General features: G+C 38.0%; 1 protein-coding gene across 2 annotated transcripts in view; it reads right to left on the reverse strand.

Annotated features, from left to right (window-relative positions):
• Positions 1 to 7460, reverse strand: part of tspan18b (tetraspanin 18b) — a 33046-nt gene extending 25586 nt beyond the window's left edge. The window contains exons 1-2 of one of the 2 annotated variants that reach the window (XM_043216749.1): positions 7046 to 7460; positions 6430 to 6472 (exon numbers count right to left, since the gene is read on the reverse strand). The gene's annotated coding sequence lies outside the window, so the exon portion shown is untranslated. The remainder of the gene's footprint in view (positions 1 to 6429; positions 6473 to 7045) is intronic. The other variant, XM_043216748.1, reaches the window with a different exon arrangement.
• Between the last annotated feature and the right edge of the window lie 17168 nt (positions 7461 to 24628).

Here is a 24628-nt window from a genome sequence, read left to right on the forward strand (position 1 = left end):
AGGCATGCTAATAACTAGATAATAGTGAGACCTGGTCCCTTTACTAAAGTGTTACCATTCTATAAATTTAATACAAATGTTTTGGCTTCCATTGAAAAAACGTATTCTTTTTTCGTTATTAACAACTAAACAAGTTGACATTTCTTCAAGACTAGTGATGGATGACGCACATTTTTCCACAAGAACAAAAAATTAAGCATTTAGCATACGGCAACCAGAAATCATTTACTTTCCCAATTATTAATTACAACTCTGTTTATTTCCTGTTCATTCTTCCAAATGTTAGACAAACAATGAAGCCAGTGAGTTGCATTTCTATTGTTCTATGTTAATGGAGTTTTATTGGACTATATTAGGTCTGTGCACTGCTGAGGGCGCATCTCATATTCTACTCTAAGACATGTTGGCAGGCAAAGAAGCGCAGCACTGAAATATCCTTTTTCGGTTGATTTACACCATCTCAGATGCCACGGCCTCTCAGGACCCAAGAAAAACATTACAACTTGCCAATCATAAGATTATCCCGAAAGAGCAAACAGCTGGAGACTTGCCTCAACTGCTGGGCCTGATGTTTTCAGTCTTACCGTCTCAAGCAGGTGGTTGTAATTAAGTCAGTGTAATACAGCCACTAGCTGGCAAAAGAACATGTGACTAATTATTGGGACACAAGCCCAGGTTTATCATTTCCTGAAGCTCTCCTTCTTTGACCTGCACTGAGGATTTAAGTTGCCAATCACAGCCCAAAAATGTGGCACCAAATCAGAATAAGCACCTTGTAACCTTCAGTCTCGAGCGATCCTGTTCTCTCCATCAACAAAAAACGCAAGCTGGCACATTCAATTTATGTTAAAATAATCAGTAACATGCAAATGATGCTCACACAAAGCATTTACTACCTTTGAAGGGTGCTCAGTCTTTTCCTCCGGCAGTTTCCAAATACGAGCAGAGATTAGAAAAGGAAGAGATTAGACTTCATGGTCTATTTCATCCATTCTCCAGCCTAATCAGTGGGGAATGATATCACTGCCCTAAATATTTCCTCAGCAGCTTGAATGGAGAAGCGTGTAGTTTCCTCATTAATGACCACACAATGTGACAATACACCACCTTCCTGTGATCACGTTATCTCATGATTAAAGAAGGCAGTTTTCTTCATGGCCCTGCATTGAACCGAGAAAGCTGACTGACAATCGCCGTCTTGCAGAATGAGGCCTGGGGCTTCAAAACGAGGCCCTAAAAGCCACAAGATTACTTTAACTTTAGTGACCCAACAAATCTGTTGAAAGCCACATATGGGTAAAGAAGCCTGGCTGAAACATTTATAGCATCTCATAAAAAAATCATGAGGAGTAAAACTAAAAAGTACAGAACATGTCAACTTAATCTACTATTAAACGCCGGGCATATAGTGGCATCTGATGTGGCAGACTTGTAGGAGGAAGTTGTCAAATACATTATGAGGAGACTGGGGAAATGTTCTGGAGATTCAGACATGAATTGTACCTGACGTGAACTCTGACATACAAATGCTTTTGTCAGTTCAGTTGTGGTTATGTCACTTTAATTGAAAGCATTGTGGTTTTTAGTCTAGCTGACGGGGTTGCTTATTTAAACACAGTATCAGTCCAAAGATGGGACAGAATATGCTGAATTTATCCGAATGTGAATACCTTTTTTTGTCTAATAAAAGATAAGCTAAAATGCTTAAAAATATATAATATAGACAACTGAAATTATACCTATAAGAAATATCTGGCCAGATTGCGAAGGGAAAGCATTCAACAATTCTCCAACTTACATGTGAACCCCTTCAATACTGTTTACAAATCTTCCCAGAACGCACTTCATGAAGTTAGACATGAGAATGTACAGAATGTATGGAGCTGAAATCCTGTTTAACATTGTTTGGTCAATAATTCCCATACTTCACTTCTGCTTTTAACTTTTTATTTTTTTTATTCAATAGTGATCTATTGCATTATCAAAGGTGTCAGTAAAGACATGCATAACGTTACATAAGATTTTCTTTTTCAGTTAAATGTCACAAACATTAAACAGCACAACTCTTCTCAACTGTGATAATAATAAAAAAAAATATCAGCATTTTAGAATGATTTCTGAAGGAACATGTGACACTGAAGACTGGAGTAATGGCTGCTGGGAGTTCAGCTTTGCTGTCAAAGAAGTAAATAAAATGTCAAAATATATTAAAATAGAAAACATTAATATATTTACAATATTGCTGTCAAATGTGCTGTGTTTCTGTTTACCATTTGCTTTTTTAACTGTAGTGTAGTTTTGACTGTGTGAAATAGTCATGAGAAAAAATGACTGTGTCCAAACATTTGATTCGTAAAATGTATGTGTATAAAATATACTTAGCATTTCAACTTTTTTTCCCCAGCCTAATGTGTTGTGAAATTACACACGAAATGAATAAAAACATGAATAAATTCTAATGTAGAAACATCTCTTCTCTGCAGAAGCATATTAATATGATGCACTAATGCATAATGCATAAAGTGCATAATGGTGATAAAATCTAGGGGAAAACAACACATAACCCATTTATGTCCAAATGGTTCATACTATAATACTCATCGTGTTTGTACTGTAAGGAAAGCTTATCTCAGCACATTGGAAAAAAAAAGAAAGTGTTCGATTTTTAGTGCTTTGGCCCAAAGTACGGTGCAAGTTCTGCTATTATTGAAAATATAGTCTCACTTCAGGAAAACACTGTACTCCTGAGCTTCATTCAGCTTCGGCTGTATAAATTACGGGACATCAGTGCAATGTCCAGAATCCAAGACATGATCCTAAACAGAACAGCCTTTTTAATTAATATTGTATCAGAGAGCAAAGACCTTAAACACACAAAGCTAATGGACCTAAGCCAGCCGTGCTCAATTCACTCTGCTGTGAGTGTGTGTTTGTGTGAATGCATGCTAATGTCCTTGTATGTGTGGGTGGTATTCAAAGACAGAACAACGTGTTTCTTGATCATCTCAAAAGAGCTGGTAACAGTAGCGAGCATCTTAACACCACCGAAGACCGAAGGCGACTAAAACCTACCAAACGCTTTCCACAAAGGAATGTCTGTCTGTAGAGTAATGGCTTTTGAGTTTGCTATGTGCACTTGAATACACAGGAGCGACCGCAGGACTGTTACCCAAACCAAAAACCCAGAGGAGGGGAGAAACGGCGGTGGGGAGTACAGGGGAATAAACTTCTACTGGAATGAGAAAGAAAAAAAGAGAAAGATCAGAAGCACGCAAATATGCCTGAGTCAGGAGTAGTGGGGAGTTTAACTGTGTCAAAGGGAGAAACAGGCCTTTACTATAATGTGAGCCTATGCAGAAAGAAACAACTGCCTGTGTTGAGGCCGTACAAATGCCATAAAGAGAGCAACTCGGATCAACAGAGCTCTTTTACTCAATAGCTGGGGATACACTGTGTGTGCCGCTATCATAAAAAAGCCCATGGTTTGAAAAACGTCCCTTATTTTTCTATCTGATCTCATGGCATAAATGTACCATGGTGCACTTTTTAGCGAGATGCAAAAAACGTACCAACAAGTACATATTTCTGCAGTTTCCAAAAGAAATGAACACTAGAGGCAGTAAAACTCTGACTAACCAGCTTTTTACTGGATTATCAGCAGGCATTAACAGCGAGGAAGTTATTCTTTGCAAGCTTAAAAAAAGTCAATCTATTCCTCTCAAAAAAAGAAATAAATGAAGATAATAAAAACAAATAAGCCCAGTACCAAAGTCTATTGCTTTGACTTTTCGAATGAAAAAGTCATCCTAATCACTGAATTTAAAAAACAGCTTAAAGAAACCTTGACTCCAGACTTTTCTATTATTCTCCTCCTGCTTAATCACTGTACATATAGCAAGATTTATATCTATAACTGAAATGCAGATATTTAGGGAAATAACATTTTTGATGGGCACACCAACTAGGTTCCTGCCATATAAAACCTGTACTTTAAACTGGAGTGTGGAAAAATCAAGTTCATAATGCATCTAAAATTTGTGTTTCGTTTCGGGTAAAGATTAAATAATGAGACACTCAGCTATCTGTAGAAGCCAGCTTGTTATATGCATGCTTTCACCTCATTATATCCCTGGCACACTAATATTGAAGGAAATTGCCTGAATAATAGATAAGCATTATGCCTAACACAAACAAGCAGTCTGTTTCCTCTTGATAAAGAGGTCCTGTTATTTACCAGGGTCAGTGAACATCCCTGTCTTGAATGAACTTTGGAGCCCTCAGCTGCATCCTCTAAAGTTTCTCAAAGACTTCTAGGACAAAGGCATCTGGCTTTTAAAAAAATTATACTTTCACAATTTAAGTTCTACAGTGTCATATTTGACAAGCCTCTTAATTTTTGAAGAATCTATGACCAAAGAACACATATTCTTCATGGTAATTAATCTACACAGCTCCTTTGCAAATTTCATATGTCTCAGAGGCAACGAGGCCCCAAAACCCATTACCGGGTGAAGCGCCCCATGTCACACGCATTAGATGAGAGTCCTCCAGCAAATGGGGGGGAAAGCAATTTTCTTTTCAAGGCAATAGATACTCTATCTCATTCCAGATCCTCTGCAGACTACAAACTGCCAGCTCGTGTAGCTCTGATGCCTGAAACTTGGAAGAAAGTGATGACTTGACCTCCTTTTCTCCCAGGGCCTTCGCTCCGCTGTCAATAAGGGCATTTCACTGGAGGCGGGATAAGAGCTCAGAGTGGAATGAATCACCTGCGCCGATTAGAGATCTGGGAACTGCAGTGGAGATCAAACCAGCCCTGACGACCAGTTCATTTGCCGCCATGTCAACTGATATTAATATTACAGCCTGGAGACGGGCCTCTTGCTCTCAATAGGGACTTCCCACCATCGAAGAACCAAAGATTCATTTCCAGTAGCTCAATCCTATAGTGACTGAACGATTCCGTGTCTGCTTGAGCAGAACAACACTGACTCCCTCTTCCAAAACGCATTAGTCCCCCACTTCAGTTCTTAAGTTAGTTAGATACACCTCTAAATAATCAATCGGTTCATTTCCATGTCTGTAAAGAGAATTTTTGAATGGATAATTACCAACCAATACAAACAATAACGACTGTTAAATCTAAAAATAATTGTCATGATTCATTTCTTTATCCGTGTGAAAAAAATGCAACAAATAGCATTAAAAAATTGGGCTAATGAGGTGTTCCATTGATCTGGCTTTTTCCATTTTTTTAAATGTAACTATGAAGGTCCACCATGACCCCGCCCTCAAACATAACTGTTCCATAAGCAGGTTGTTTGAAAACATGCAAATGAGATTTATGCAAATTAGCTCAATTCACCAAAACGTACAGTTTTAAACCGCCATGGGATTGTGTCGGTTCTTCTCGAATACTTTGCAATAGCTCGGAGGAATGTAAAGGTTAAGGCTCTAGTCTTACCTTTGAGCTCTTGTTGAGCTTTGTGAGTGAAGTCTTTGAGTGCTTCTGACATCAGCATTTAGCTAAACTACAAAGCCACCAGAGGCCGGCATTAATGGATCCCTCAGAGCCAATATCTTCACGCACAAGTGCCTGACTAATTGAAAACTGGTCTGACTATGCTTTGTGGAACAAGTGCAGCAAACCTTTATGTCAGACTACAAAAATAAGGTCCAGAAATAGGTGGACAAATTTACCAAAACCCTCTAATGGATAGAGTTACAGCGCACATGAAGTTAGACAGCTCGAATGTAAGATTTAAAGACCGTGTACTTGCAAATCTTTCAATAACCACTTGAGAATATATGGCATGGCTTTGTTTGAAATAATGCCCTCTGTCTCAAAGAGAGACTTCACAAATTAGACAGTTTCAAGAACAACAACATAATTCAAAGGTTTGCAGGTTTTTCTCAATAACACCTGATTACATGAGATTTGATTGCATGGCACATCTAGTTACACTACCACCATGTTTGATGCAGTTTGACAGTCTGTGAACATCACGTAGGCTGGAAAAACGATCTTCTGAACGCGCGGTAGGCTAACAATTAACACAGCTGGTTTAAGTGCATACGAAGATTAGAAGATTTCAGAAATATTGGACAGGACACGTTAACCTAACCCGGCACTGTTTTTGTTGCTTCTGGAATGTAGCCAAAGATAACCGGTACATGGTTTTAGTTTAAAGGAAAACCCCCGTAAATCACGTCTAATGGTGCACCATTGTTTCAAAGCCTGGAGAATTTCGCTCTTTGTTAAAGGGAATGCCAAGGGTTAAACGATTAGGCGTATCTGAGTTGCTAAACTGATAGATAGATAGATAGATAGATAGATAGATAGATAGATAGATAGATAGATAGATAGATAGACTCTTTCACACACTCATGGACGGCGGTTTGATTGATTTAAACTGGCACTGAACTCACGCCCGTCGGCAGGGCTGCCTCCTCCATCTGCTGACCTGTGCGTCTGAGGGGATAAACTCCAGTTATGACGGGACCTCCTGGACAACACACGCTGCCTGCTGTCACGCCCCGTGGGAAAACCGCCAGCTTGATGTCTCCTCATCCCACCCAGACTTTCCCCGAGCTTTACTCAACTAATTAGATTTAACAGAAACCGCCGGATGGTGACACGCGCCGTCGTCGGTGAAATACGAGCGAGTGTAACGTGGGGAATTTGTTCGTTTGGGAGCGAGAGAAGCGCAATGTTAGCCGAATACACAAACGACCGTTTTTACTTCAGAGCGGTTTCTGTCTTCAAGCTTCTCAAAACAGTTGTTAGGCTACACTAAACTTAAATTTGCGCGTTAAATGCGAGCGAACCATCGCGCTGTAATGTATCAAAACAATACACACATTGAGCGCACATCGGTTTAGTTCTACACTGTTTAAGAGATAGCCACACATGGCAGAGTTGCGAAGAAACAAGCTGCTTTTCTGGCCGATTTGACTTAAGTGGATAAATAAAGAGAGCCGAGCAGATATCAGAAGTTTGCATTCACGTAAACACCAGCGGAGTTCAGTTCAGCGAGAATCTCACCTCAAAACCCAAACAACGCGCGCCCGTCTTCGCTGTCCCGAGTTCCGGAGATGAAACGAGGTGAGACGCGACGACGGTCGTAGTTCAGCGTGGATGAATGCCGACCGAAAAACTGGCGGACCTGTAGATCCGCTCCGAATCCAGAAGAAGAAAAAAAAAACACCGAGCTTCAAGCGTCAGCTAATAAATTCCAGAGACCCCCAAACTGCTGCCCTAATCTCGCGTCCCTCTCTCTGCAAGCGCGGACCAGACGCTTTCTACAGTTCAGCCTGGAGGGAGGGACACTCTCTGCTACAACTTCAACGCCCAGTTTACTTCTTTCACTCTGTTCGCGTTCTGCCGCTGTTAATCAATAGATATGCTATTAGAAATGATATATCAGTGGTGTTGGTACATTCGGGGACTCTCTCTGACTCCTCCCTGAGCACCAATTTAGCTCTTTGCTCTTTCAACTCGTGGGCGGAGATTTAATGGTCAAATTGTTTTCACTACCCTGGCCCCCCTCAACACCACCACAGATGGCGAGTCAGATAAGAAAAGTATCACGATCCCTTTGTCTACATGCCCGCAAAGGTCGTGACACTGACATTCCCTGTGGCATACATGATATCCCACCGCGGTTCACATCTAGACCACAACCTCAGTCATAACTTAACCCAGTACAGCACAAATGCATTAAGGGAAGGCTCACAAGGAGGTAGTATATATAGTCCATTTTGATGCTTGGGTGCAGATTGTTATCGGGGGAGATGTTTTAAATGTTAGAATTTGTTGACCAAAACCTTTATTTTTCTATTTAATGAATTGCTTTTGGTAATTATTGCACGGTTTAAAAGTTGCTAAAGCATTTTCTGCTGTGATGATTTGACACCCTATAGCATCATGTTGTCAAATGAGGTGAACATGTGTTAAATAATCAGATTTTTTCCCAGTGCACCTGAAAATAAAGGTTTCCATTCCGCAAAAGGTTCTTGCTAATGGAAATGTAACAGAAGTAGCAACAGTTTTTTCCTTCTGAATTGTGATGTAAGGCTACATCCGAGCGTTATGGATTATTGGAGGAAAATGTAGGGCAGAAGTTGGTTCTATATGGAGAGAATTTCCATTTCATGCCGATTTTAAAGGCCACACGGAGTAATAATAATTAATGATAACGATAATGAAGTTGTAATTACTACTCTAATTCCGTGAGAATAGCTAGGGATATCCACATCACACAATGTGAGGAACTATTGTTGGAATTTTTTTTTTCTAGCTGATGAGCAACAAAAACATCGACATCCAGTGAGTGTTCTCCAAACTTTAAAGAGATGAAGCATTTAAAAAGGCATGTTTTTTTGAAGTGTGCATTCCTGTGTATGCTAATATAATTCTTTTTACAGTTCATTCTTGGTGTGAACAGATTTTGAAAGGTTATACGGGGAACCCAAAATTGGTCTTCAATGACACCGCTGCTTCTGCAAAAAAACAACTTTTGGACCCCTTTTTTAAATAAACCACACCGCGTTGTTTAACTATATTAGACTTGTGACATGTGACAGTTCATCTCTGAGACGTCTGTAAGTGTTAAGAGACGTCTCGGTGTGTGTGTGCATGTGTCGTCTATATGTTATTGAAATGTCAGCTCTGTGGCTCGGTGTGGTGATTTGAGCGGCTCGAGTAGGGAGGGTGTCTAGCGTGGCTGGTGGGGGTGGGAAGTAAGGGTACTTCAGGGTCGTTTGCGCTTTCTTAAGAAAAGACACTCCACCAAACCAACAGTCCATAAAAAGGAATAATTCATCTCAACAGATCTTCATGGTATTCAAAACAGGTACCACATGTATTATATATATTTTATATAATATACAGGTCTCTTTTCAGAAACGCACCAAAAGATTTTTAGGTCCTTCAAAGAACCTTTCACTCAATAGTTAAATGAACTTTCTTTATGAAGAACCTTTAGTGTAATGGAAAGGTTACATGTTCTTCATTAAATAAAGAATCTTTAAGAGTGGGGCTGGAGAAAAAAAAATTTTATACATAAAAAAAACCTTGATATCTGCAGTGGTTTTTTAATTTGTTCATGAGAAAGAACAAATAGAATCTTCAAGTTCTATATTTTCAGTGAATCGGTCGATCCAGTTCATAAAACAGTCTGTGCGCATCGTATTGGTCTACACTGATAATTGTAATTGTAAGGGTCTAAAAAGCTCCAACCAGTACACAATTAAAAATCCTCCTTTTGTTTTGGAACAGAAGACAAAGTGAACAATTTAAGAGCCGGACCCACATGCACTTAACCACTTGAAGCCGTTTAGTGCGTTTTATGCAAAATTATTATTCACAGCTAAAAGATCCCATCTGTCGCCGCCCATTACATCGCACACTAACAAAAAACAATGTCCAACATGCTCGTGACATGACAGGAAACTAGACCCCCCTCGCTAGCACACCCCCATACTCCATACTCTCTGCTCGTTCCAGGCAGCCTCATTCTGTCAGGGGCCATCACAGAGAGTACAAGGACAAGCACAGAGCATGCATCATGCTTTGTTGTCTCAAACTGCCTAAAATGGATTTACAGTACAAAAAAAAGATTTTTTTTTAAACAACAACAAAATGTTTGCAAAGCGTTTAGGAATTTCTTCTTATCAGAGAGCTGTCATGCTCTCTTCAGCTGTTCTGCCGATGAAATACATAACATTTGTGTGTGTTTTTACAAAAGTATGATTCAACTTTTGGGCCTTACTGTGAACTCTTCACTGGTCCGTGTTATTTCAAATAAAAGACATTCAGGTTCTTTCATCAAAATTTAAATAGCTCCTCGTGCACTTCTTTTTCTTAGAATTCTTGCACTTTGAAGAAAAAAGAATGTTGGAGAGGTTGCAGTTGTAAAGATCTTTTTCTTGAATGCTTCCAAAGCATTTGAGGAAACAAGGTTTTTTTGTGCATAATAACATCTTAGTGAAAACTATAGCCTACAGGTCTACATAAATATTTCTGTTTAGTCCCACTCTACATATTCTTCTTGAAAATACTTCACATTATGGTTGCGAACAGCATTTCATATCTGCATGGGAGCATATTACTAGAACAGGTCTTTAGAGCGTATGGTGACCGAGGTATGCTGAAATTGTGAAGGCAGCAAGAGAGTGGCTTTATCGATATACAAGGAACAGCTAACAGACATTAAACGTACAGATTTCTGTTGGTTGAATGTGATTATTTCGAGGCAATCTAAATTGCACCTCTTACAGAATACCACTAATGCTCTCAAATGTCTGTATCCTACACTCTGTTTAATAGAAGAGCTAGTTTTGCTCATCTGGTTGAGATGGATGTGCCCACTGTTGATGATTGCTGCTTGAAGAGCCCTACAAATAACTACTCTTCTTTTGGAGCTGAGTACTTATGTTTACCTGTTACTTAGCAACTGTGTTCAGAACAGTAGGAGGGATAAACCTGGCTTTGGAAAGAATTATATTTATTAGTCGTAGTGGTATCAGTAGTATTTTCTTTATATATGACACATTGGATATTATTTGGTATACATATATACAGATAGATAATAACACTGCAGGAGAAGTTTTTCTATGCCATTATTTTCAGTCAAAAAAAAAAAAGTACATTTAGTGTAACCTGCAACTTGACCTTCTGTATAAAATGTCTGATTCCATATGGCAGGAAATCTATTCTAAATGCGTTTTTAATAGAAACAGATCTCTATAGTGTATGCCTACATTTCCTGGGCTAACTTTGCTTCATCCTGCGTTTTTAACCTATGATTCATCGGCTTATTAGCACTGATGGATAAGATTGATTTGACAATAAAGCTTCTAACACGTCTCATGCTATTAATTTCATCTGTTCTCACTGTCTACCAGCCCACTATTTGGGTGAGTAATGGCAGTTTGAGACAAAGTGGGATTGAATGAGCCAGGCTGCATATCAGTTGGATGCAGACCAGAGCCTGCGGACACATCATAATTGACTGCGCAGGGATCTGAGAGTCCCATAGGGAGCAGACAGCAGAATACCCACAGGACAATAGACTTCAGCATACTGGAACTTATGACTTATAACTACTGCCTGCTAACAGTTTGCACCACGATGAACAGATCTTCAACACAGCGTGTACAGCATCTTCTAGGCATCAAGAAGAATGAAGAGATAAGTGTTGAATTGCTTTTTTTGTAGTAAAAACATTTTTTTTTGTACACGTGCAAAAGTTTAGTATGTATATGTTACACAATAGGCAGGATTAGGGTTGTGAGGGATAGATGTGTATCGTATTTACCAGAGTGTATGCACCCATCAAATTTCATATCATATGCATGTGAAAACTGTGTATATTGTATGCACACCAAACACGCGCGTGTCATGTATACGCCATTCCTGTGTATCAACACAACAAGTTTTTGTTTTTATTTGGCATACGATCTATACACATTTTCATGAGACATGCACCTTCGTAACAAGTTCCTTTGGATCAGCATTTGCCAAATACATACTAAATGGAAATACCTCAGAGGATTGCTGAGAAAGTTTCGTAATGAAACACATCAAAAATGAGCAACAGCTCCATAATCAACACTTTGCAGACATGTTCGTGACTCTAAAAATTTCAAGAAGGAACATCATAGAATAAACAGTACATCCCACAACTCAAAAATCCATAAAAACATAATATAGGTCCGTATGTCCATAATAAACGTAAGTGGGGTCCAAAACAGCACCAATGACAACTGTATTGAGAAAAACACATTGAGACATTTATGAAAACACTTTCTTTGTTAACTTTAGGATATATGAGCAGCTCGCGAGACAGGAAAAGTTTCATAGGGAGGGCAAATCACGATTCAAAGCAACAAATTCTTGACAAACACTTAAATCCGCCTTACTACAATGCGTGCTCTTACACTGGCTACAGTACACCTCTGTGAGAAAATACCTCATCTCAGCACTTTCGGGAACTTGCCTTTAGCTCATCATCCGAATTCTCACACTTCGCAGTCGGTTGCTGACAAAGGCACTTTTAGATAGACAAGTGACAACTTGTGACAGACAATGATGACAGTTACAGAGCCATGATGGGCGCAGGACAGTGAGGGACAGTGTGAAGGGGAACTGAATAAGAAAAGCATCTCATTTAACAACGTTACCTCCCCTCCCCCCTTTTCGGATGTCTGTATTGTGCTTCACCGTCTGTGACAGTTCAAGCATGCCAGAAAGCCTCTATATACCTCCAGTGTTCAGTTCACAAGGGCTGTCTGGATGGTGATAGGAGAAAAGTAGGGCACGACTAGCATGGCACATCCCCTTCTTAAGGGCAAGTCCGCTGATTCACTCCAAGGCAACTATCAATTATTTCTGTCAGAGCGAATTCATTTTGCTTGCTTCGTTTCTATGCTTGCATTGCATTTCTATTTTTAATCCATTCGTCATAGATTTGAAGTTCAATTAAATGAACTTTCCAGACTTTTATGTGTGGTTTACTGCTCAGTGTTGCCAGATGTAATGAGAATAGGAGCAATTCCTTCTTTAACTCTGATTTGCACCCTGAAGTTTGCATCTAGGGCTACTCCAATAAAAAGCACTAGTTTTCTGACCTTATAAAGCATTTTTATAATATCACTTTTTAAGTAGCAAGAAGACATTTTTTTCATTCTCGTCTTCTGTATCTGTTTTTGCCAGATAAATAAAATATATGTTCCCTATGGTAACAGTTAACTGGCTTTATTCAAGTCAAACATGTTGTTTAACACAAAATAACAAAACTGAATGACAACTTTTTTTGTACTTTTAGTATATATATATATATATATATATATATATATATATATATATATATATATATATATATATATATATATATATATATATATATATATATATATATATTCAAAGTATTTTTTTAAATGCACCATCTCATCAATTTTGACTATGAATACTTAAGCAGAACACCTGGATATGTCTTTATTTTCAGGAGCAAAATATTTAATGCTTGGATACTAGCACTACCTTAGCAACAACATCGCCAACGGCTACATCTGGCAGAGGTGTGCACAGTTGGCTACAGCTGTCAGCGGATGAGCGCTATCTGACTTTTCATTACTGCTAGCAGTCAATTCAACTCTGCACTCCTGAGCTCATCTGGAATGAACTACCTGTCTGTGCCATCAGTCAATCAAGCACAGAGAGAAAACATCCTGCCATATGGCCGAAAATATTTGCATTTTAATTGAGCAGGTAAGTTTTAGAGGAAATTAAGCCTACTGCCGTACAATCTCATTAGTATAACTTTTTCAGTAGAGAAAGTAATACCAAAAAGTGTCCTGAATCCCACTCAAAATCTTGGCCAGAATTAGAAAGCCAGCATCGGACTTTTAATGATTTTGCGGTTGAATGGAAACAAATTCCTACAACCATTTTCAAATATCTATTTGAAAACCTTCACAGGGTAAAAGCTGTTACTGCAGAGAACCAACTCTGCATTAATGCTCATTTTATTAACATTAAATGTGCAACAAGCACATATAAACTGAAATAATCATTTAAAAAATTGTGTAAAATTGGCCAAAACTGCAGAGCAGCAGTGTCATGAGCGTATCAGATTTGTTGAATAAAGTTATTTTCTTATTTTTTTTTTTAAATAAAGTTGTTATTTAGTTTTTTGTGTGTATTATTTTTTTGCAGACAAAAAGTATTGCATCATCCAAAATTATGGTTGATCCACTGATGCCACATTAACTATTTTAACAATGTCCTTACTGCCTTTACGTGCCTTCAAAGTGGTCTCTGAGGGGTCAGAAAGCTCTCGGATTTCATCAAAAATATCTTAATATTTTGTTCCAAAGATAAACAGAGGTCTAACGTGTCTGAAACAACACGAGTAATGGTGTGTAATTAATGACAGAATTTTCAAAATAAACTTCTTTTTCAAAATCTTTTTTATAGTGGCCTTTTGGCCATATACATTTGTAAGGTCCCAAAAGAAGGTTTTCACAGCAATGCCATTTTGGGTTCCCTCAAAAATCTGTCAGTAAACGGTTCTCAAAACCCAAAAAACAATACTCCCAAAACCAAAATATTAATCTTTCATAATACATAATAGGTTCATATTTTGGTACGTCGCTTTTTTCTCTGGGAAGGCTATTAGGAACATCTCTAAAGATATTAGTACAAGCAACCTGGAAAACACAGGACAATAGCAGCATTTAACATCAACTACACACAATAGTGACAGAAAAAAACGATCCACAAAAGTACATGAACACACGTTCTTCTTTTGGAGATAACGCTTGCCTTATTGAGCCAGACGAGCACTTGGACATGTTTCTTCTTTCCTGTTCAGACACAGCTCCAGCATTGTTGGACTGAGTTTTAGCTCAACCCTTCTTTGGCAGGCTGAAACTGATACGAGTCATTATAATAATAACAGCCTCTAAGGGAAATGCCCAACAACATTTGTCATGCACCGAGCCAAAATAAAATTGCGAAATTTCTGTAATATGATTCATTATGGCAGCTCCTGTGTGTGGGGGATGAATGTGTGAGTGTGTTAGTGAGAGAAAGAGACAGACATTTCAGGTCTCTAGACTCCCGCTTATCTACATAGACGACTCAGACTTACGGTAAATTGCAAAGACAACGATCAATAGTTTGGAGCCCGTGTCTAACAAATAATATTTTTCGAGACAACAGATATATTGACTTTTGAAATGAGTGGGTGGGTCACCGAACGCTTGCGCTTGAAAGCTGCCTTTGTTTTTTTTACCATTCAACAACAGTAAAAAACTGTACTGTTTAAACATGTGGAGTCAGAAGTGTTTTTTGCACAATAAAATGTAATTAAATTTAAAAAATGCAAAACAGTTTAGCTGCTATTGAGGATACTTGTAAGGTTTGGGACAGGTTTGGTGGTATGGGTAGGTTTAAGGTGTAAGGAACGGGTTAACAGTGCAATCAGAAACGTAATTGCATAAATTAATTACAGATGTAACATAAAAACATGCATGTACATAATAAGTGCATTGTACCAAATTATTCATTTAAGTGTAAGTACAGTTTATATAAGAATATAAAGTGGGACCAAATATTTAATACTGCAAAAATGTGTTATGCAAATGTATTACACCGCAATTTGTGGGTCAATTAATCATTTCTGTATCCTACGCTTATTAAAGTAAAATCAATTCCCATGATTAACTAGTTGCTTATTGGCATGCCTATTATAGTACTTACAAAGAACGTATTCTGCATTACCATATTCTACATCCCTAATCGTAGTAAATGGTTTGTTAATATGACCTTAAAATAAAGCGTGACCAAATGTTTTTAGCTCAAAATTAAACTCTACTGAGATCGGTTGTTTCCACGCTGAGCTCAGTCTGATAAAGCAATGCAAAAGAGTCACTTATGAAAGTAGAAAGAGAAGGAGAGAACTGCAGGCGGCAGGTCCCTAAAAGACTGAACTCATTTCAACTGATTTGTGAAGAGGGCATCTGTAAATGAGCTCGTACCTCACACCTCTAACGTGACGCTCCCGTTGAGGCTTCCTTCCTCTTATTAAGCTGTTTACACCGAAGAAAACCCACCGTTAATTAATGCCAGCACTAACGGTCGCTATACTGCCACAGGGCCCTGCTTAATAATTGAGGCGCATACCCCGCTCTCTTGGTGATTATGTGACAACACGCAAGGTTTAAAACACGAACCGATCGTGGTATATTTCTTCTTAGCTCTGATACATAAGTGACAGCAGGTAGTGAGCAACAGGGAGGAAGCAGAAGAAAATAATGAGAGCCGTTTGACGTGTGTTTGGCTCATTTGTAAGAGCATTTAGATGTTCTTCTTCCAGTGAAGCCTGATGCTCTTCGGATCATCTTAAATCACGCTGGAGAATATGATCACAAGGTTTGATACATACTTGTTCTTGTGGGAGCGAAACCAACTGTACGTATGAATATTAACACAATTTAAAACAACCTTTCGGTTTTAATAGCTTTTTAGTTGTAACTCTTTTCTGTGATGGCAAAGCTGAATATTCAGCAGAAATTACTTCAGTCTTCAGTGTAATATGATCGTTTAGAAATCATTTTAATATGATTATTCGCCGCTCAAACACTAGTTGAAAACAGTTCAGGTGTTGCTTAATTAATTCATTCATTTATTCTGAAAACCATGATAAATGTTATACTGCCTATTTTGATTTAATGGATCAATTAAAAACTTTTTTTTTTGTTTGTTTGTTTTTACACTAATATTTCACTCGCATTGTTATCCCATGACATTCATAATCAAACATTTCATACGAAATTAATAACTGAATCAAACATTTTTACCATTTTAACATCATTTTAGCCCAGGAATGACATATTCTGCTATCTGCTGTGAACATCTTGTGAGCTCATGACAATGTAACTAATGTATTTCACAAGTTATAGAAGATCAAGTCCACTTAAAATAGCAATTACTTAAAATGGAAAGACACACCGCTTAACGCACTCTTCTAAAAACATTATTTTCTCCTATTTAAATTAATAAGAGTCTATTTGGATCTGAGGAAAAGCCTTAAATATTGCGACACACTTTTAAGCATTGAGGGAGGAATAAATGAAGAAGGACAGCAAACAAAAATGAAAAGAAAATACAGATTTCTGAGACAGGCCTGTAGAGGAAAAAGACTAAATGTACAAGTGTTTTTACATGCCGGATATAAGTATGTCTGGAAACGCTTGATATTAGGTCAGGATTGTTGAATTGAAATATCACGACTTTTGTTTACCGCTCTGCGGTGAGCAGATAAAGACTGAACCCAGAAAACAGAAAAGGCTAAAGAGGTTTCAGTCTAATCATGTGTTCTGGATTGCAGACTAGCGATTCAATACGCAGAAAATCATCAGTGCATTCAAAGTGACAATGGTTTATCCACTAGAGTGGGTGTTTCTGGAAGACTTGAGAAATATAAAAGGGGTTTACAATCTCTTCAAAATATGCAGACATGCTTCATTTATGCATCCATACGTGTAGAAATACTTTAAGTGCAGATAAAAACAAAATGATATCAGCTTTGAAAACCATATTAATATTTATAGTCACGCTTCCTGTACTCATAAAGATACTGTGAGCTCGTGTTAAAGAGGTATACATGATACTTTGTCTTTGTCGCCATGACAACAGAGAGTTGAGAGCCAGAGCAGGGCTATATGGCTCCTGACGCAGAGCTTTCTGCTAACAAAGGAAGCAAAAATTCCATACCATCAATGTGTATCTGACCAAACATGCACAAGGCATGCATATTAATGATAAAATATACAAAAACTGACACAGAACACATGCAATGTGAGCTTTATTAGGAGATCAGTCAGGAGTACCATGTAGCATGAAGTGTCTTGCTATATACTAATATATATATATATATTAGTATGTAATAGTACATATTACTATAATAACTAAATACAATAATTTAATGAAATTAAAGGTGCATTTTTAACATATTATCTTTTCTACAATTACATGTAATTTTAGAATGTTTTCGAACACTTTGAAAGTGTACTGTCAAACTGAAAAAATAATGCCATTTCAATTTTTTTTAACTTTAAATGTAGCATCTAATAACACACCAGAGTGTCATAAAGGTACACTTAAGTGGCCATGTATATTATGTAATAATAATAATAATATAAAACTGTATATTGTGTGTGTGTGTATAAATATACCCAATCCAAAATAACACCAAAACTTATTTTATTTTGGATGTAATTAAGTGTTTGACACACATACACGCGAGCACACATGCACACGCCACACACACACACACACACAAACACACACACACACACATATATATATATATATATGTATGGAGAGAGAGATAGTATATATTACTGCATCAAAAGGCAAAAGGTAAAACATATTTGGTTGTTGCTGGATTTTTAAAAACTATATGTGGCATATTTACTTTTGTCAAACATGTAGAGATGAAAAGATTTTGACAAGCAGGCATGTAAACACACACACACACACACACATATCCACACAGAGTGATTGCATGCTGAGATAAGGCTGCCAGTACTGACATTTTTGAGCAGAAACATGATTTCTCTTTGCTTTTGACATTTCCCAAGGGGAGATGGTAAAAGCAAGAAGGAAAAAGAAAAAGAGCAAAGGGAAGAGAGAGAGAGAGAGAGAGAGAGAGAGAGAGAGAGAGTGGGGGAAGACAAGATGCCCGAGGACAAGCGTTGAGTATTATTAATGACTGGTAGCACAGCATAGCTCCGTTCAGGAGAAGTCAGCTGAGTTACTCTAGACAGTGACAATTACGAAAGCCCGCTCTGATAGAAATCCATTTCTCAAACACCACGGCAGACTGCAGGAAGAGGATAACCACTTTCATGCAAGAAAAGACAGAGGAGACCAATTAAAAAGACTCGATTATTTCATTTTTTCCACGCTCACAATCTTCATCAAAGCGACGTATTTGCTTATTTTCTACTAAATGAAGACTTCCAGGCCAGCTCTCCCTTTCCTGCACATGACTCTCCGCTAATTAAAAGGTTTTTCCGCCTCTTTCACGCACCTCCTTTTTGAGTGACAGCAAAGAGGAAATCAGCACCAGGCACTGAGAGCACAATAATGAGAGGATTTAAAAGCTGAAATCTTGCTGTTTTTACGCACATTCACACTCAGTGAGGCTTAAACAGCTTCATTCATACTTAATTAAATAGGAAGGGATGTCAACCTGTAAGAGAAGTAAGGAGAAATAAGACAATTAGTGATAAATATTAGTTAAGAATGAAGAGTAACAGCTTCTGTGTATTTTTATGACCCAGTGGAAGAAAGCTATCAGTTTTATCTGAAGGCCACAATAAACGTTATTGCAAAAGCTTACATTTCTTTATTCTTATTTTTCATGTATTTGTTTATTTTTCGCTACTCATGCAACGTCTTCTACCCTACTAGCTCTTAAAAAAATGCAATAAAACAAAAATCTTGCTGTCATTTGTGACATCATGGTACAATAATTATTTTATATTATGACTCTGAGATACAGTCGTTGCTTCAAATCAAGCTGTAAAAATATTTAAATCAATTATCATGTATTATAAAATGCAACGATTTTTTCAGAATGAGGCTGTACCTTCATACTGTAGCTCATACCTCAGATACTCTTTCTAAAAAAACACGTGTTTGGTTTTGAGTATCATTTCTATCATTCTGAAATCATGTGCTTTAACCCGTATTGGTTTAACCGCCTGATATACAGCTTTCTGAGAGCAGACACCAAACGCAATGTGCGCAGCACTAAACTCATGTCTCATTGCACTTAAACTGTCTAGTTTATGTTAAAAACACACACGCTAAAAAACATTCGGTTATGTCTGTTAAGGTAAACAGCTGGGAAAGTAATTGCATGTTTATATCAGGTCTGCGTGGAAGCAGTGTAGTACTGTATACAGTAAATAAATCAGTAACCCCTCTGTCTCTTGTCTCCTCCGTGACCGGGACTCTGGTGTTCTGTGCCAAAAACAGAACAGTTAGCACGCTTTGTTTAAACTTCGGCCATGGTGTTAGATCTGGTAAACTGCTGTTGTTTGCAGGAACACAATGGCGGCGTGAAACCACCTTTTTCTGAGTTGGCACATGCACCGGGGACCGATTACAGCAGTTAAACACAAAAAGTCAGATTTCCGTTTGATGCATTACTTTTGAATAAACTTGTAAAAGTGTAAAAAGCACAGGCCATACGGAGAGAAAAAAAACAGGAGCAGAACTATCCATATAGTAAGAAACAAAAAAAGAGGGCTCAGAGAGCGATACGGGATCTTAACGAAGACCTGAAATCGATTCATTATTAAACATGACACCTCCAGCACAGAGAGAAGTGGAAAAACTGTTAAAACGCATTTCTCACGCAGAACCCCCTTCCAGACAGCAGCAGGAGCGGAGCATCCGGGCAAGGCTGTTCGTGCTTGCTGGGAAAACTGCAAAGACACACACACACACACACACACACACACACACGTGTGCAAACAGACACACGCTTGCTGAGAGATGCGTATAGTGCTGGAGTTCAGTAAGAATCAGGGCAAGGATTAAAAACTCTCTCGCGCACAGAGAGGCATCACTCAACTCATCCAGTCTTTCTCGTCTAGGTCACCAATTAAGCCTGACCCACAAAAGCTGTTGGCTTGGCAACAGCGCTGCATAAGAAGTCCGTCTAACCAAATTTGGCTGGGGTTTAGCTGTCACTCATCTGTGACACACGTACACTCAGAGACCTCAGAAACAGTCAGGGACCTTGGCACATTTACAACAATAATTATCAGAATCAATTATTTCATGGTACTAGTCTTTTTCTTTCTTTTTTCAGTTTTTCTTTTACTAACACTTCATATTTTATAATAATACGTGGCTATACAAAACTCCCCTAACAAAATCGTAAAGTTTAGAGCCAATCCCTGCACAGGTTACAGACTCACATACACAGAAGCAAAACACAGAAGAACAAGAATGCATTGTAACAAAATATATACAAGGGCACATTCATTTTAAGTTTTGTTTTTGTTTTTATTTATATCTTAGCTCAATCTCATCTTGTTACCTCAAAGCTTCCACTAAGAAAAAACAACAAAAAAAACATTTACAAGAAGACAAACAATGCATAAGTATTAATATTAATACTAAAGCCCTCTGAGGTCATTTTTTACTACTATTGATAACTGAGCCACTATTTGCCGTAAGTTCGATGTTTTAAAAAAGCATCTCAAATTATGATTTAGAAAATCGTTCTTTTGAACATAAAAAACACAATTACGAGATGTCAAAATGATAAAGTTCGACATAACTCGAAATTATGACATCAATAATAATAATAATAATAATAATAATAACATTTTAATAACATGATTTGTTTATCTCTTTTTATTCATAATTATTTTTTTTGACAGGAACATGTATGAATGTAAGAATGTAAACTTTTTTCATCTTATAATTACGACTTTTGTATATGTTTTTATAAAAAATCACGACAAAAAGTTGAAATTAAGAAATATAAAGTCATAAGATTAACATTTCCTATATTTCATCATCATTAATGTTTTATCATCTCATAATTCAGACTTTTGTCGAAATTCACTTTAAATTTTTTTTTTAATAAAGTTGAAATTATGAGAGAAGTCTCGTAATTCTAACTAAATTGTGACTTATGTTATGATTGTGACTGAATGCTATGGTTTAGAGTTTTTATCGCAAAGTTTTGACCTAGTGGGCACCATCCTACACCCGACGCTAGGGGCAGTGCAAGTGTGTCTGCTAGTTTCAGTTCGACACCGTTCTCCTTTTTCCGTCCAGCGCCCCAACATTCAACTAGCAAATGCATTTGCACCCATTTGCGTGCCCATGTTTTATTGCAAGTTACGCCCAAAAAACTCCCATTACATATTAAGAGAATAGGAACGAGCCATTTCGACTATTTGGACCGTTTTCCCATCGTTAAAATAGCAAAAGCAGATTTGGATGTGCCCTGAGTGCACCTGCGCCATGCGCTTTAGACTTTTTTTTTCGTTTTTATCATTAAAACAGGGCCCAGCATCTCATGATTTAATCAATGTTCTTCCACTGGCATTCGCGCGATCATAGTGGACAATGGAGTCTAACCGGTGCACTGAGCCAAAACAAACCAAAAACAGATCAATTCTGAGGACGAGTCAGGATGATTCAATTCTAGTTCATTTAGAACTTACAGTTAGAGCAGAAACGCTTTTGAAACGTCCCGAGCGAATGCCACTCTGTTGCTATCTCTCTCCCACTCTCCTTTTCTCCTCGTGTCTGTCTATAATCTCTGAAACATCCATCTTGAAATGATTTGTGGCGAGTGTGCAGATTTGGATGAGCTGAGAGAAATTTCCACTCACCCCGGTGCCATGGCACATGTGCTCGCTTACTGAGCCAAGAAGAGCCCATGCCTGGCAGACGGTTCACCAGCTTCCACTGTCCACTTTCATCGCAGCATGCTCCTTCTGATCAGAAGAATTAGGAAACGATTTGAACGGCTTTCATTTGGGTCATTTATTCAGTGTAAAGCCATTTTAAGCAGATTTTCTGTCACTCTGGCTCTAGCGGTGCTTTCCGGAAGACCTCTTTCACTAAATATTCTGCGCAATCGTGCTCTCTGGTGATCTTTTCTTGTCTGTTTATTTCCTCTGTCCTTTCTCTTTCAGCCTATTGCTGCTCTTTTCACTTTCTTCCATTCATTTTCCTCATTTTTTTTTTCTCTGACAGCAGCGGTCAGACGGCCTCTCTTTAATAGAATCCAGATGAGTTAGAAAAACAGGTTGAGGAGAGGGGCCCATTAAAGTGTGGCCCCTGTCATCATTCCTCACGTGCTTCTACAGTCCCCCCCCCCGGTATGAGCTTTACACTGCACAGTGCGTTTGTGTATCTACATATGCTTCTTAAATCAGACAGTCAGTAAAATTTTGTTATGATTGATTTACGGTCACTTGGATGCGTGTGAAACCGGTTTGATTTTCTGTCGAGTCCCACTGGAGTCCAGCCAGCACTGCAGAATGACATTTAGCTGATCTGAATCATTCCAGAAATACAGTAAATTCATAAGAAAAAAGGCACTATGTTAGCAGTAGTTAACCCACCCTCATGTCACTCCAAGCCTATGTTACTTTGATGTCTTTATTTAAGAGGAAAAATTATTTTGTGTTCAGCAGATAAAAACAAATGCTTACAGGTTCGGAGTGACATGATTGTTGGGAAATGGTGACAATTTTTATTCTCTGGTAAAGAGAATGAAGGGTTTTTTTGATGATTAATGTAAATATATCTTTTCATCAACTGGCTTTTGGAGCAAGAATATCTAAAAGATTCAGCGTTATGAAAATTTTAAGTCATAAAAATGGTATGACAAGCATGTTATTTTTTGTTAAATGAATGTTTATTGCATATTTCAGTTTAATGAGTCTCACCATGATGGTGTTTAGTGTTTGTGTGAATGACACTGAGAAGTTTCTACATATGTCACTTGTGATGGTATTTGATTTATCACCTGAGTTTCTCATCACCACCTGCTTTTGTTGGTTATCGGTGTATTTCGAAGGTACAAAACAGATTTGAGTACTTTAATAGGTTGGTATATTAACATTTTAACAGTTATTTAACTGCAAATTTAGCTTAAAACCAAAAATGTTTTTACCATATTTTTTTTTTAGAATTCCTTCAACCACAGCTGCCAGTTTTTCACCAAATGTTTTTTCTTTCTTTTTTTTTTACAGTGTAGATGTAGCACGGACATTTCAAAATAATAGTCCTGGGTCCGGTTTTACAGACCAGCCAGGATTAGGCCATAGTTCAGTTAGGACATTTAAGTAATAAGGGTCAAAGAAAAACGTTACTGGTGAGCATCTTGAAACAAAACACATATATATATATTTTAGGATTCGTTTAATTCCGTTTAAACGGTTCTGACTTACATTTGTTTTTGTCTGGGAAAAGGCTGAAGCCTTGTGTGTAAAACCAGGGTGCTGGCGTTTTGAATTTTTTTTTTTTTACCCTGAAGCTCAGTTTAATTTCAGTGGAATTAACATGACTAAATGACGATGGATTTACTAAATTTATCTAATCTAATTAACTAAAAATAATTGACAAGTTGCAACCAAACGTATTTACGTTTAAGTTTAGATCAACATTCAATTTTGAGCAATTACTTACCTTAAAAGCAATTCAGTATATTGACATTTCCCCCCCACCGGTGTACTGTAACGTAGGCTACTTTAACGCACGTGAAGAAAACAACATTAATGCATTTTGCATTTCAAAGCTAATTATGAGAGACTGCAAAAAGAAACAATATTGAGATTTAAAATAAGAGTGCGGAAAGTGCACAAATCTGCCTAAACTATTCATGGGGATAATGACTTGCCACTAAACAACTGCCTGCTTGAAATGTACATTTTCACCTATTAATATGAGCAGAGGCGAGAGATTGACAAAAGACGGTGAGGAAGTGAGCGGAGCGTTGAATAAAAAATGACCCATTCTTCATACACTACAAATTACTGACAGAATGTGAAAGAATAAAAGATGACCCTTTCCTGTTACAAAGAATAAGCTATAGTTTAATTGCCACGGCAGATTTATTAGATTCTGCTGTAATTGCGAGAGGTTTATAGAGGCGATATGATGTAAGCGGGTTTGCTCTATAAATGAGTGACGGATAAAGGCCCGGCAGCAGTTGGAATAAAGTGTCTTTATTGCATTTCTATTTCTCACAAAGTCCACAAACAAGGCCTAGTTGACAGGTGCTGTCAGACAGTTGGGCCACCTCATTTTCCTCGGTGATAACACAGGCTTACTAGTGTCTGTTCGTGTCAGAGTGCCACAACCAGTTTGGTTTATTTTGGACACCATTACTCACAATGATGAGGCAAAGGGACAGATGGGCCGGTGTGGGAGTTCATGTTGTCTGCTCCCCGTCACTTTTCCTCTCGTTTCCACAGGGCTGTCGGTCTCCACGCAACATGCAAAACAGAGACGGGAAGAGAAAGACAGCTGATGAGGGAGTTTTAGCAATGAAAACGTTAAGTGGCC

The sequence above is a fragment of the Puntigrus tetrazona genome, chromosome 18, assembly GCF_018831695.1.
Source record: "Puntigrus tetrazona isolate hp1 chromosome 18, ASM1883169v1, whole genome shotgun sequence".
Taxonomy (NCBI): domain Eukaryota; kingdom Metazoa; phylum Chordata; class Actinopteri; order Cypriniformes; family Cyprinidae; genus Puntigrus; species Puntigrus tetrazona.